We start from the raw sequence: 13,181 nt of genomic DNA on the forward strand, positions 1-13,181 counted from the left end.
CTCTTCTCTTGCTTCAGCCTGTGCCTCTCATTCCGGCCTTCTCTCTGCCACAGACTCTCCCCACTCACTAAGCCCTGTTATCTCTTCAGCTTCCATCACCTCCTCTGCCTCCCAGTCTCCTCCCTCCTCTCTCTCTGGCCACTCATCATCATCCCAGCACCAATCCCCTGGCTCTGAGCCTTCTTCCCTTGGGGGTTCCCTACCTGGTTCCTCCCATCATTCCTCAACCTCCAATCAGCCCATGACATCAATTAAGCTGCTCAAATACTTCAGTACTTTAGTAACCGTGATATTTTGAAAGTATTTAAGAGACAGCACAATTTTTTGCTTAAACAGGCAGAGACCAAATGTTCAGAAAATGATCTCCAGCATATTGCTATACAGTGGTACCTCGGGTTACATACGCTTCAGGTTACAGACTCCACTAACTCAGAAATATTACCTGGGGTTAAGAACTTTGCTTCAGGATGAGAACAGAAATCGTGCAGCAGCGGCAGCAGGAGGCCCCATTAGCTAAAGTGGTGCTTCAGGTTAAGAACAGTTTCAGGTTAAGAACAGACCTGCAGAACGAATTAAGCTCTTAACCCAAGGTACCACTGTAATGTGATTCTATAACAGTTTTCCATACTGGCCAAAATGCATTGAAGAACCCACTGGCATTGTAAGTTGTGCCAGGTCCTTTGAGACAACCATCCAAAGCCCTGCTTGGCCTTATCCTTTCGGCAGAACCGGAATGAGAAACCAGTGGCTCTTTTGACTCCAACTCCCATCAGCCCTGGTCAGCATTGCAGTAGTCAGGGACAATGGGAGTTGAAGTCCAGCAATATCTGGAGGACCAAAGGTTCCCCATCTCTGCCATAAGGTAATTTATTACCCTAGAGGGCTATGCTCCTCATTCCCAGGCTACTTGATACTACTACTGTTTTCGAGGCATATCCTCTAGCCATGACCTTGGGCATGCTGGTGACCCCCCCCAAAAAAAAGAGGCTGTGGGAAAGAGAGATGAATTGTAGAAGAGGACATCTTGCGTCATCCTGATGCCCTTCTTCAGCAGCACGATTTTCCGTCTCTCCTTGTAGATTTTTCACAGCTGTCTGCTGGCATGGCGCCCTTCTGAAGCCAAAATTAGCCAACATCCACATTTCCTTTCTTGGCTCAGTCTAGCACTACAATTCTGTTGTGGCTTAACAATGTCTGTTTATTTGTTGTTGCTTTTCAGTACATGGAGAGCTTCACCTGTGGGATGAAGTTGGGAACTTCTTGTACCTGGGCAGGGCTTTTTTTTCAGCCGGAACTCACCAAAACTCAGTTTCGTTATCAGGTGGACACCATTGCCATTTGAAGAGAAGAAGGGAAGCGTTCATGGCGAGTCCAGGCACCTCTTTTTTCTAGAAAAATAGCACCACCTCGGAGCAAGACGGAGCTGGCTGAGCTTGGCAGCTTCATGTCGGCTAATTACCACTTCCATTGCAAGCTGTTCCATCCTGAATGGTTCTTGTCCAAGCCAAGGCTTCCAAGAAACCACCCCCTTTTTGTAAACAAAAAGCCCTGAGTACGATTTAATCTACCTCTTGCAAATGAGTAGAAAACAGACGTCAAGCTCTGTGTATATAATGAAATATGTCCTTTTTGTTGCTGGTGTTGCACTGCAATATGTCACTTGCTGGGTGGTAAACCAACGCCCATCACTTGCGTCACCAACGTATCTGCTAGCAAATGACCATTACAGTGGTACTTTGGGTTAAGTACTTAATTCGTTCCGGTGGTCTGTTCTTAACCTGAAACTGTTCTTAACCTGAAGCGCCACTTTAGCTAATGGGTTCTCCTGCTGCCGCCGCGCTGCTGGAGCACGATTTCTGTTCTCATCCTGAAGCAAAGTTCTTAACCTGAAGCACTATTTCAGGGTTAGCGGAGTGTGTAACCTGAAGCGTATGTAACCTGCAGCGTATGTAACCCGAAGTACCACTGTATTGTGCAGATGTGGGATGAAGAGAGCATATGCGCTTGCCCCACATTTTATGGGACAGTCTCAGAAAAATCAGTTGTTGGATGTGTGCTTTTCTGACAAGATTCATATACCTTTAAAAGGCTGCGTGCCAAAAAGAAATTCAACAGATGAAGCTTTTATTATTGCATCTCCAGGCCAGGCAAAGGGCTTAATCCAGGGATAGGCAAACACGCCCCCCCCAGATGTTTTGGGACTACAACTCCCATCATCCCTAGCTAACAGGACCAGTGGTCAGGGATGATGGGAGTTGTAGTCCCAAAACATCTGGAGGGCCGAGTTTGCCTATGCCTGGCTTAATCCAACACAATTAGGCATCATTGCTGAGCTTGCTTGTTTCAATGAGCTTCAGCATGCTTAAACTGTGTGGGGTTTAGGCCAAAGTTTCACCTCTGAATTTCAGCTTGCCACACAGTAGTAAAAGTGTAGGGGCTCTTTTAGCAACAAACGGACAATACTTCTTGAAAGATGTGTTTTCCTTTTACTTCTACATACAGAGCATATCAAACCACAGCTGTGCATCCACAATTATTTATCACATACCTTCCAAATAACTTGGGAAGCCACAGTGCTTCAGAGCATCCTTGGGTGCTTCCAGACTATTGTCCTTTTCAGGTCAGAGTCAATAATGCACCCTCAAATTCAGGTTATAAAATTATAGTCTTGCACAACGAACCCGCCACCCAAAAGATAGGACCATTCGTGATAAGGAAAGTGATGGGGAGATGCATTGAAAAGTGTGGGCTAACACGTGCTTTGATACTGTGTCATCTAACCGCCCCACAAACAAATCGGAATGAATGCTCATTAAATAGCCAGCGCCATCTCATCTCCCTGCAAACAAATCAGGATGAAAGTTTGAGAAATAGGTTATCTGAACCACCCCACACCCCTTGAAGTAGATCAGGGTGACACAGGGGTGAGCTCCCTTTGCTCGGTTCCTGCTCCTGCCAACCTAGCAGTTCAAAAGCACGTCAAAGTGCAAATAGATAAATAGGTACCACTCTGGCGGGAAGGTAAATGGCGTTTCCATGCGCTGCTCTGGTTCGCCAGAAGCGGCTTAGTCATGCTGGCCACATGACCCGGAAACTTTACACAGGCTCCCTTGGCCAATAAAGCGAGATGAGCGCCGCAACCCCAGAGTTGGCCATGACTGGACCTAATGGTCAGGGGTCCCTTTACCTTTTTACCCCTATCTGAGGGGTGCACTGTACAATTTGTTTGGATGTATGCACGAAGAACGCAAAAGCATTAACACAACAACGGAGAACTATCATCAGGGGACGCTTGGATTGACTGCTCACCCCGATGTCCTGCCAATTCAAGTAATCTACAGAGCTGCATTGGGGACCCTTTTGCAGCCCAAAGGAAGTGTTTTCCATCTTGGCCCATTCTCCAGGGTCTGGGTACCAGCCTTGTGTGTGCCCAAAGCAGTGTAATCAATCCCTGACCAAGAGAGTGTGTCACAATCTTGAACAGAGCATGCCACTGCTCTAGGCATAAATCTGTCAGTTTCATGGATTAAGGAGCAGCGAAATCTACATAGCAGCAGCCATCCCAGTTATGTTCCCTAATAAATCTGGTGGGGCAGGGAGTTCCTTTACCAATGGCACTAAGTGGGAAGTTCCAGTAGATCGTAACCCATTAATGTACATCGTAGATGTGTAGTTTTCTACAATGGCTCCATCGCTATTTGCTTGAACATTTCACTGTCTTCGCCATATTTAATCACTTAAGCCTCGTCTGACTTAGTCTCTGCTTCCTTCTTTACTGCTCATCCTTAACCTACTTCACTTCAGAGCTATTCTGCACAGAGGTTTACATCCTCGATGCCACAACAGGACCGCAAGACAAGTACAAGCAATCCTTAGGTTTTTCCATTTACTCTGTTTTCAGTTCTCGTCCGTCAGTCCCGCATTGTGAAGCTCAATCAATAGGAAAAGCCGCCAAAGAGGCTAAATCCATCTGTTCTGCAAGTTCTCTAGGGGTGCAGGAAAACATGGTTTAATGGAGAATTAACAGTGGGAAAGCCTAGTCTGAGTTTGGAGGATTATTCAACCAGATTACAATAAGATTCTTAAAAGGGGATTTAGGCTTGAAAAAGTGGGACACTGAGCCCGTCAAGCACTTGCTTTCAGGGGGAGGTTGAGACAAGCTGGGGAGCTAGGGGAGGGGGGCTTTGTGCAAATACACAGTGCGTGTTTTCGGGGGCGTAAAACCGCAGCTCATCTCAATGTGCCAAATTTGTACATCCCACAGAAATTCTTGAGCCAGAACTGGGGCTACCTTCTTTCAGGGATGTAATTTTTTTGAGGGCGCATGCAGCTATTGGGATGTCACCAACCAAGCTGTGCTCAGAGTAAGGTAAAGGTAAAGGGGCCCCTGACCATTAGGTCCAGCCATGACCGACTCTGGGGTTGTGGCGCTCATCTCACTCTATTGGCCAAGGGAGCCGGCGTTTGTCCGCAGACAGCCTCTGGGTCATGTAGCCAGCATGACTAAGCTGCTTCTGGCGAACCAGAGCAGCCCACGGAAACACTGTTTACCTTCCCGCCGGAGCGGTACCTATTTATCTACTTGCACTTTGACATGCTTTCAAACTGCTAGGTTGGCAGGAGCAGGGACCGAGCAACGGGAGCTCACCCTGTCATGGGGATTCGAACCGCCGACCTTCTGATTGGCAAGTCCTAGGCTCTGCGGTTTAACCCACAGCGCCACCCGTGTCCCTTGTGCTCAGAGTAGACACCCTGAAATTAATGGAACTTAGTTTGATTTTACACTCTTGAGTGTGACTAACGGTGGATGCAGTCCTGTATGCTGCGTTTGCAGTAAAGCATATCTCTCCTACCTGACAGACGCTCGCGCTACGCGATGACACTTGTTAGCCTGTGCAAATGACACAGGGCTTTGGGAGGGTGGAAACAATTCACTGGTATGACTATCGCTAGGATATCAGAAGGCAGCACGTGTGAGTGTGGGCGGGTGTGCATTCAAGTGCAATGCTTTGCCCTATGCTTCAAGAAGCAGGAACATAAGTCTTTTCCCCGAATGGTCAGCTCTGGCTCTTGTTGAAGTTTGTATTTCTGAGTCAGGGTCTCCAGGCAGCTGTCTGCTTCCAGGTCTTCTGTCGCCAAGGTGGAACCACGGGGGTGGCGCAGCAACCAACCAGCTGCACATGCTCTATCTTCAGGCTTAATTAAACAGACCACATCTCACAGAGAGGCCTGTTTGCTGAGCACGCTGAAGGAGAGGGGAAGGGGGCAGCTGCGAGGGAAAACAAACAAAGCCTCCAGCAGATCAACATGCCATTATGCAGCCAGCTAGAGATTGCACAATAAGGACACGGATGGAAAAGTAGGAGAGGGTAGCACAGCCACGAAATGGGCAATAGGTTCCAATAACAAGCAGCATTGATGTTGCTACAAAACAGTCCCCGTTTAAGAAAAGAAAAAGAAAAAGAAAAGAAAAGAAAACCACCACTTCCAGCTATGTGACTTTGGCCTTCTCAACGTCCCCATGGAAATGTGTTCCATAAGCAAAGATTTGTTTATTTATAGCCTGGTCTCACCCAAAGGAAATGCTAGGCATGTCTGAGGTGCTTAGTTCAGGCAGGATTTCAAGGCCCATTGATTTTAGTGGGAGGGGTTTAGACACATGCTTAAATCTGCTATGGAGAGAAATGGGGCTTAAAGATGCTAAATGGTAGGCACCTGAGTCCAAAGTTTCTATACATTCGGGGAAGTTGGACACCTCTTAAAATATGGTAACTGAATTTTGCATGGCAATTCCTGAGATCAAGGAGCAGACATTTGCCAATGTTTGGATATAACTGGACACTACAGTGGTACCTCGGGTTAAGTACTTAATTCGTTCCGAAGGTCCGTTCTTAACCTGAAACTGTTCTTAACCTGAAGCACCACTTTAGCTAATAGGGCCTCTTGCTGCTGCCACACCGCCGGAGCACGATTTCTGTTCTCATCCTGAAGCAAAGTTCTTAACCTGAGGTACTATTTCTGGGTTAACGGAGTCTGTAACCTGAAGCGTATGTAACCCAAGGTACCACTGTATTTTGAATCAAGATGGCCGACTGACCCTTTCAAAACTGCACTGATTTTGCCCACTGGTTTCAAAACTGCATGGATGTTTTGGGTTTGGTTTTTTTAGACTTCCTGATCAACTCTTCTAATCATTTCTAAAATAAGATGCTCCAGAACCCACATCACCCTAGGTATCATGCTGCTTAAGATCCTAGATGTGTAGTTACCTAGTGATGCAACTCTGCACATGCTCAGAAACACTTTGTCTACAGCTGGCCTGCTTGTGTGGCAAAAAGGCTACTGACAACTGGATTCCCAATTGAATCCTGGTACAGATTAAGTTCTGGAGTGTGCTCACCCACAGCCGGTCAGGTTGTTCCCATCATATGTTGCCAACTCCATTCTAGCTGGGCTCCTTAGGAAGTGAGAGTTCAGTGTCTCCCTCCCACAACAGAGAACTAAAGGGCTCAGTGAAACCTGAAGCTGGCTTTCTGCTTCACATTTTTCCTTCCCATTGCTTGCTGCATATTTGCAGCTCACCTTCTGATCCTTCCTGTTCTTTTTACATTAGAAACACACCTCAAATTTGCATATTAGTTTACTCTGGGGCAACTAGTCTGTCCTTGGCATGTACATATGAGTGAATGGGTACATCTCCTCTTCTGAAGCACTTTTTTTTTTTTTTTTTGGAAATGTTGATTGTTTTACACTAGTATAAGTGTTATGAGAATTATAAGGTCTAAAATGTTCATAAATGTACCAGGCAAACACCTACATAAATACATAAACCACACGTCTGAAACAGTACAGGAAAACAGTCCTAAAGCCGTTTTGACTCTTTCAGTGAGCTCAAATATTCCTCTGCAGTTTGGATGGAAATGGGGAAAGCCTCCCATTGCCTCTGTGCTCACAAATCCTGCCTTAAGGGCACATTTGTGTATGAATAGGGTGAGCCTGTGACCTGGACTCAGGAATTATGTATTTATCATCACAAAAGAATGGCCAGGCTCTCCAGGTAAACCCATTAACAGGTTTCCTGCCAGACAGGATTCTGCTGTAGACCGCCCCTTCTGTGATGTATGTATGATGTATGGGGGGGGGGGGTGGCCTTGAGCTACAGGGTGGTAATTTCAAAAGTCTATACAGTACAGTATATAAGGGCTTGCACACCATTGTTCTGGGTTCCTCCTCCTCCCCCCTGCGGCAGGGGTGGGGGTGAGCACCCTGTTGCAACAGTTTAATAAAGATCAGGCTTACTAGCTGCTTTGCTTCTCGATATTCTCTGGTTGGCCTCTGTTTATTTTCTCCTACCGATAGAGAACCTACATAAGAACTCTATACAGCTCTTGGGTACCGCACAAGGGAAAAGGAGCAGTTTTTTCTTTTAACAAAAGGAAACACATCATTTGCACTTCTGTGCCTCTTGTCCATTTCATTAGACATGAGCTGATATATTTTTTAAAATTATATATATAACATGTCATATGACACCAATCTTTAGTGCGCTGGTCCGGTTGTGCCGTAATACTCCCAATCACAACCTCAGCTGAAAGAATAAGGGGTTGCTATTACACAAATTAAGCTTAAGACAACAACAACTCTTTGGAAAAAGCTTACTTCAAATACATCAAAGCACAATCCAGTAATCCAGTCTGGAAAACAGCAAACAGAACATTTCTGTGGCCTGTGCAAACAGAGTCTAACTCAGAAACCCGATACGCAAACAACACACATTGTTAGGAAGCAGCTACCTTGAAAAGCACCTCTTATTTCTGCCCTAACCTCTTAGTCATGTGTCAGGCAATAGAGGGAGGAAGAAGGAATAGCTTCCCCTGTTCAGATCCAGGAAATTTCTTGGCTTGAATAATCCAGTGGTACCTCGGGTTACAGATGCTTCAGGTTACAGACTCCGCTAACCCAGAAATAGTACCTTGGGTTAAGAACTTTGCTTCAGGATGAGAATAGAAATTGTGCAGCAGCGGCAGCACAGCAGCAGTGGGAGGCAGCTTATTATCTAAAATACACCCTGCGTGTACTGGAGTGTTTGAACTGTCTTGCCTTTGTCTCTGAGGGAAACGATCGTGCAAATCAGACATTTCAAGAGATCAGTTAAGGGTGTTTGCAATAGGTAAAAGGTAAAGGACCCCTGGGCAATTAGGTCCAGTCAAAGGCAACTATGGGATTGTGGCGCTCTTATCGCTTCAGGCCAAGGAAGCCGGCGTTTGTCCACAGACAGCTTTCTGGGTCATGTGGCCGGCATGACTAAACCGCTTCTGGAGCAATGGAACACCATGATGGAAGCCAGAGCACATGGAAACACTGTTTACCTTCCTGCCACAGCTGTACCTATTTATCTACTTCCGCTGGTGTGCTTTTGAACTGCTAGGTTGGCAGGAGCTTGGATAGGGCAACCCCGTCGCACGGATTTGAACAGCCAACCTTCTGATCAGCAAGCTCAAGAGGCTCAGTGGTCCTCCGTTCATCTCTCATTTTTAAGGTGGAGGGAAGAACAGTGGCAGCACAGCCAAGGGGAGGAGGGGAAGAAGAGCTGCTGAGGAGACCACTGCGAAAGATGCTGGAGAAAACCAGCATCCTCACAAAAGGTCCTTCCCAAATGAGATGACCACAGGGTAACCACCTGCTGTACCTTCCACTGTAAAGAGGCAGGTGCAGCTAAAAGTTTTACAAAATATAATAATGCACGCTGCCCTGGAAGTTGTGGTGTCTCTTCTCGTGAGTGGCAACAAAGGGCGTCTTGGAGCCAGATGTCCGAAAATCTGCACATGCGTTTATTAGGCTCTATTGAAGCATGACATTCAGGAAAAGAGGACAACTTTAAAACAACAGCCCCTTTGATGAGTATGTTGTGGGCATGTCTTGTGGCATGTTCTTCCTGGCCAGAAGTTATTGTTCATATTAACTTTGTTTTGGAAAAATCCTTGATATTTGTGGATGGTCATGCAATCTTCAGTTATAGTCCTGTAGTGTGAGGACCAACAGATGGGACAACAAACATGGAACCCAAGACCCGTTATGGTGGCAAATATTGCAAAACTGGAAGGACAAACATCCTCCGTCCACAACTCAGTGGCCTGAAGATCTCACTGCCCCATTCTCTGATTAAATGTGTCTTCATCTTGGTAAGTGAGTTGTTCACTATGAATCTGGGCACTTCTTAAGATATCGTAACCAAATTCTGCATGGGAGTTCCTGAGATCAAGGAGCAGGTTCAAAATAGCTGAGGTTTTTTCCATAATGGGGAAAAACTGATTTTAATAACTGAATACAGAATATTTATCACTTAAGAGAAGTGTTGAAGCTGCAAAGAGACAGAGGGAAGTCAATTAATATAGCAGGGATTTATTTTACAGAAATAAAGTGACTGTAAAGAAAGAGAAGAAAAACTACAAATGTATTTCTTTCTGAGATCCTGGCATCTAGAATATTCAGACTTCTATTTGTATCCTTTGAATAATTTTGTGTACTTGATCAATTCTTTTTCATTTTTTTAATCTTTCTTTTCTTTTCTTTTCTTCTATTTTATATATTTTTATATATTTTTGTATTTTTTCCTTTTCTTTTTGGAATATATGAATGTAATCTTTAATTTATGCTTTCTCTAATTTTTTTTTTAAACGCAATAAAGATTTAAAAAATAAAATAAAAAGCAAGCAAGCTGAGGGTTTTCTTCTTCTTCTCATGGGCTAACACAGCTACTTTTGACTTTAAGAAAAATGTTCCAAATACATAGAGCTGGTGCCCCCACATGAATCCAATACTGCTAAAATCTAAAGAGCTCTCCCCTGGGGCACCCTGTCATTGTGCAACAGGAATTAGGTAAGGCCATAGGGGAAAAGGCGGGCTGTACATCCGAGAAGCTGTTTACGAGTCCTCTTAATTGAGTACAGCACACCCACAATGTCATCGTTTGTGCAATCAGGCTCAAATTGGTTTTAATTAAATCTCAGCCAAGTAGTTTGAACCAGCGACATCTGTCCCATCCCCAGCAGCTTCAGAACATGCTTCTGATCATTTTTCTTTCTTCTGGGGACAGTTTACCTTTCCATTCCTCCTTGTGGGATAACTGAATGTAAATAACTGCAGCAATAGGACTGCCCCCCAAACTCCATGCTTGGGACACCGTCCTTGATGGTGTCCTGTGTATGTGTAGGATGGGGAAAGCCAACATGGTGCTCCTCAAAAGTTGCCGCACAGCAGACCTTGAGACTCCATAGCATCTCTTTGAACAAGAGGAGTTCTGTGCAAATCAAAAGCTTACCAATATATTTTACTATCATGGCCCACCCAAAAGCAGTGTCTTAGCAGTTCTAGACCTTGCAATACTTTGGGACAAACTGAGCACCCATTCTTGTGCTTTTAAGGCAACACGCACCTTGCAGTCCAGTGCACTCAGCTCTAAACATTGTGCGACATCTTCCGACAGAACTGCAACCCCAAATGCTCTTTCTCTCTAGAGATTCCCAGTGAAGTCAGTGCAGGACTTGTCTTTCAAGCAAAAGCGATAGACACAACAAACTCAAGGTGTTCAACTGTTTGAGTACGACTGTTTAAGACATGCAACCGTAACATTCCCAGCAGTCTGGTAGTATCCAGAGTTTTAGAAGCCAAGGGATAAGCTGTGAAAAGCTAGTAAAACAAAATGATTCAAGCAACAATTTGGCAGAACTAGACTGATCCTTGTATTGTATAAATGCAAGTTAGTAGGGAGATAAAAAGAGACTATATAAGAAATATGCAACTGTGTGGTATAAAGTACAGTGAGATTAATTGGAAGTCATTTTTAATTTCTTTCTTTATAAGTTTTATAATTGATTTCAATATCGGGAGTATAAATGATGTTAGTTATACTAATTTTGTTGTTTCCTATATTGTGGTTGTTTGTTTGACTTCATTATTTGAATATTTGTTTGTTTGTTTGTGTTTCCCCATAAATGTATTTACTTTAAATCAATAAAGATATACTTTAAAAAAAATGATTCAAGCAACAGGTAGCTAAAAGTGGTGGCAGATGTAGATCAGGTGCTTTGAGAGAAAATTACCGTACTCTTAGAGCCTAAACCAGCACCACAGTGTAGTAAATAGCTGTATTACAGATTGTAACCCCTTAGATTCAGCCAGAACACAGACAGTGAACATAAAGGTTCAAACCAGCAACTACAGCCCAATTCTGCATGGAGGCTGCAGATGAAGCTGTGGGAACATCCCTCACTACTGATAAATCAAGGATGTTGTTTCCTGCCGTTTGGCTGTGACAAGAAGAGGTGCTCCTTCTTCCCAGCCCACAGGATGCTACTTGTACTACACTATATTAGTATAAAAAGACAAGAGAGGATTCCCTGTTGTTTATGAGCACATCCTGCCACCTACTGACAAGACCCGTGCTAGACATTTTAAGACGCCGCTGCCACTCTTTCCCAACCTCCTTTGTTTGCACTTATGAGGACATCCCACTAGGACAGCAACCTTGGTTGTTGCTGTTTTAATGCAAATCTTGTTAGGCAAAGGTAAAGGGACCCCTGAACATTAGGTACAGTCGTGGCCGACTATGGGGTTGCGGCGCTCATCTCGCTTTATTGACCGAAGGAGCTGGCATACAGCTTCCGGGTCATGTGGCCAGCATGACTAAGCCGCTTCTGGCAAACCAGAGCAGCACATGGAAACACCGTTTACCTTCCTGCCGGAGCGGTACCTATTTATCTACTTGCACTTTGACTTGCTTTCGAACTGCTAGGTTGGCAGGAGCAGGGACTTAGCAACAGGAGCTCATCCCGTCGCGGGGATTCGAACCACCGACCTTCTGATTGGCAAGTCCTAGGCTCTGTGGTTTAACCCACAGCGCCACCAGCATCCCTCTTAGGAGGAAGTAAATTGCTCCTGTTTTCAATTAACTCTTGTGAGTGACTGAAGAAGCTAGAAGCCTTGAAGAATATTGGGGGAGGGACAGGGGAGAGAAGAGAGAAATGCCATAGGTCTTTCCTCCCTCTTAGTTTCACAAGCCCAACATTCCAGGATGGAATTACCGTAAGTATTTTAGCCTTTTCTATAATGGCGTCCCGGTTTTGAAATGCCTTCCCCAAAGAAAGGTATACCCGGTGCTGACTGTCGGATCTCTAGTGCCAAGATCTCTAGTGCCTTCCTATTTGCCCAGGCATTTTAGACCTTTGACCTATCCCATTTTATTTTTTTAAAAAAAGTTTGATATTTTGGGGGTTTTGGAACCTTTTGATGGTGGGCAATTAAAATATTGCAAAGCAGACTTGCTTTCTGTTCCACCCTGAATAGGCTGCCACGGTAAGGCACCTTCAAATTCACTCTGTGACGGTAAACCCATTCCTGGGAGACTTCCATCCCAATACTGGATGGGAGTCACAAGGGAGGACTGTCTGCTGAAGCCTCATCCCACTGCAGGAAAATAACTCTCTTTGCAACTAGAACAGGACAGCAGAGAAGAGACACAGCAATGCCTCCTAGCTGCGGGGAGAGAAGAGGCAACAGATCTGGTAGTGGAGTAGGACAGCTAAAAATAATCCCAAGATATTTCAAAGCTGGCAACTCACATGCTCCTTGGCTTTCAGATAGTACAGGCATGTCCAACTTTCAAGAGACTGAGATCTACTCCCACTATAAAAAACTGGCAGTGATATACCAATGTTTTGAGCTTTTTTTAGGAAGCCGAAGTTGTTGAGCTTTTTTGGGGAAGTCAAAAGCTTGTTGAGCTTGCGTTGAATACAGTGGTACCTTGGTTCTAGAACTTAATCTGTTCCGGGAGTCCATTCGACTCCCGAAACCATTCAAAAACCAAAGAGCGGCTTCCGATCAGCTGCAGAAGCTTCCTGCACTCAATCAGAAGCCACGTTGGACACTCGACTTCCGAAAAATGTTCACCGGAACAATTGCGGCTTTTGGAAGCCAAGGCATTTGGGAACCCAGGTACCACTGTATACACTTCCAGAGTTAATGCTAAATACATTGCTTCTGGTAAATGAGCCACTGTAGCCGCTAGATGGCTGTGAAAATTTGTGTCCCAGGCTTTTAAGACTCGTATACCCATGTACTGGGACGCGGGTGGCGCTGTGGGTTAAACCACAGAGCCTAGGGCTTGCCGATCAGGTGGTCAG

The sequence above is a fragment of the Podarcis cretensis genome (genome assembly GCF_951804945.1).
Source record: "Podarcis cretensis genome assembly, chromosome: 2".
Lineage (NCBI taxonomy): Eukaryota > Metazoa > Chordata > Lepidosauria > Squamata > Lacertidae > Podarcis > Podarcis cretensis.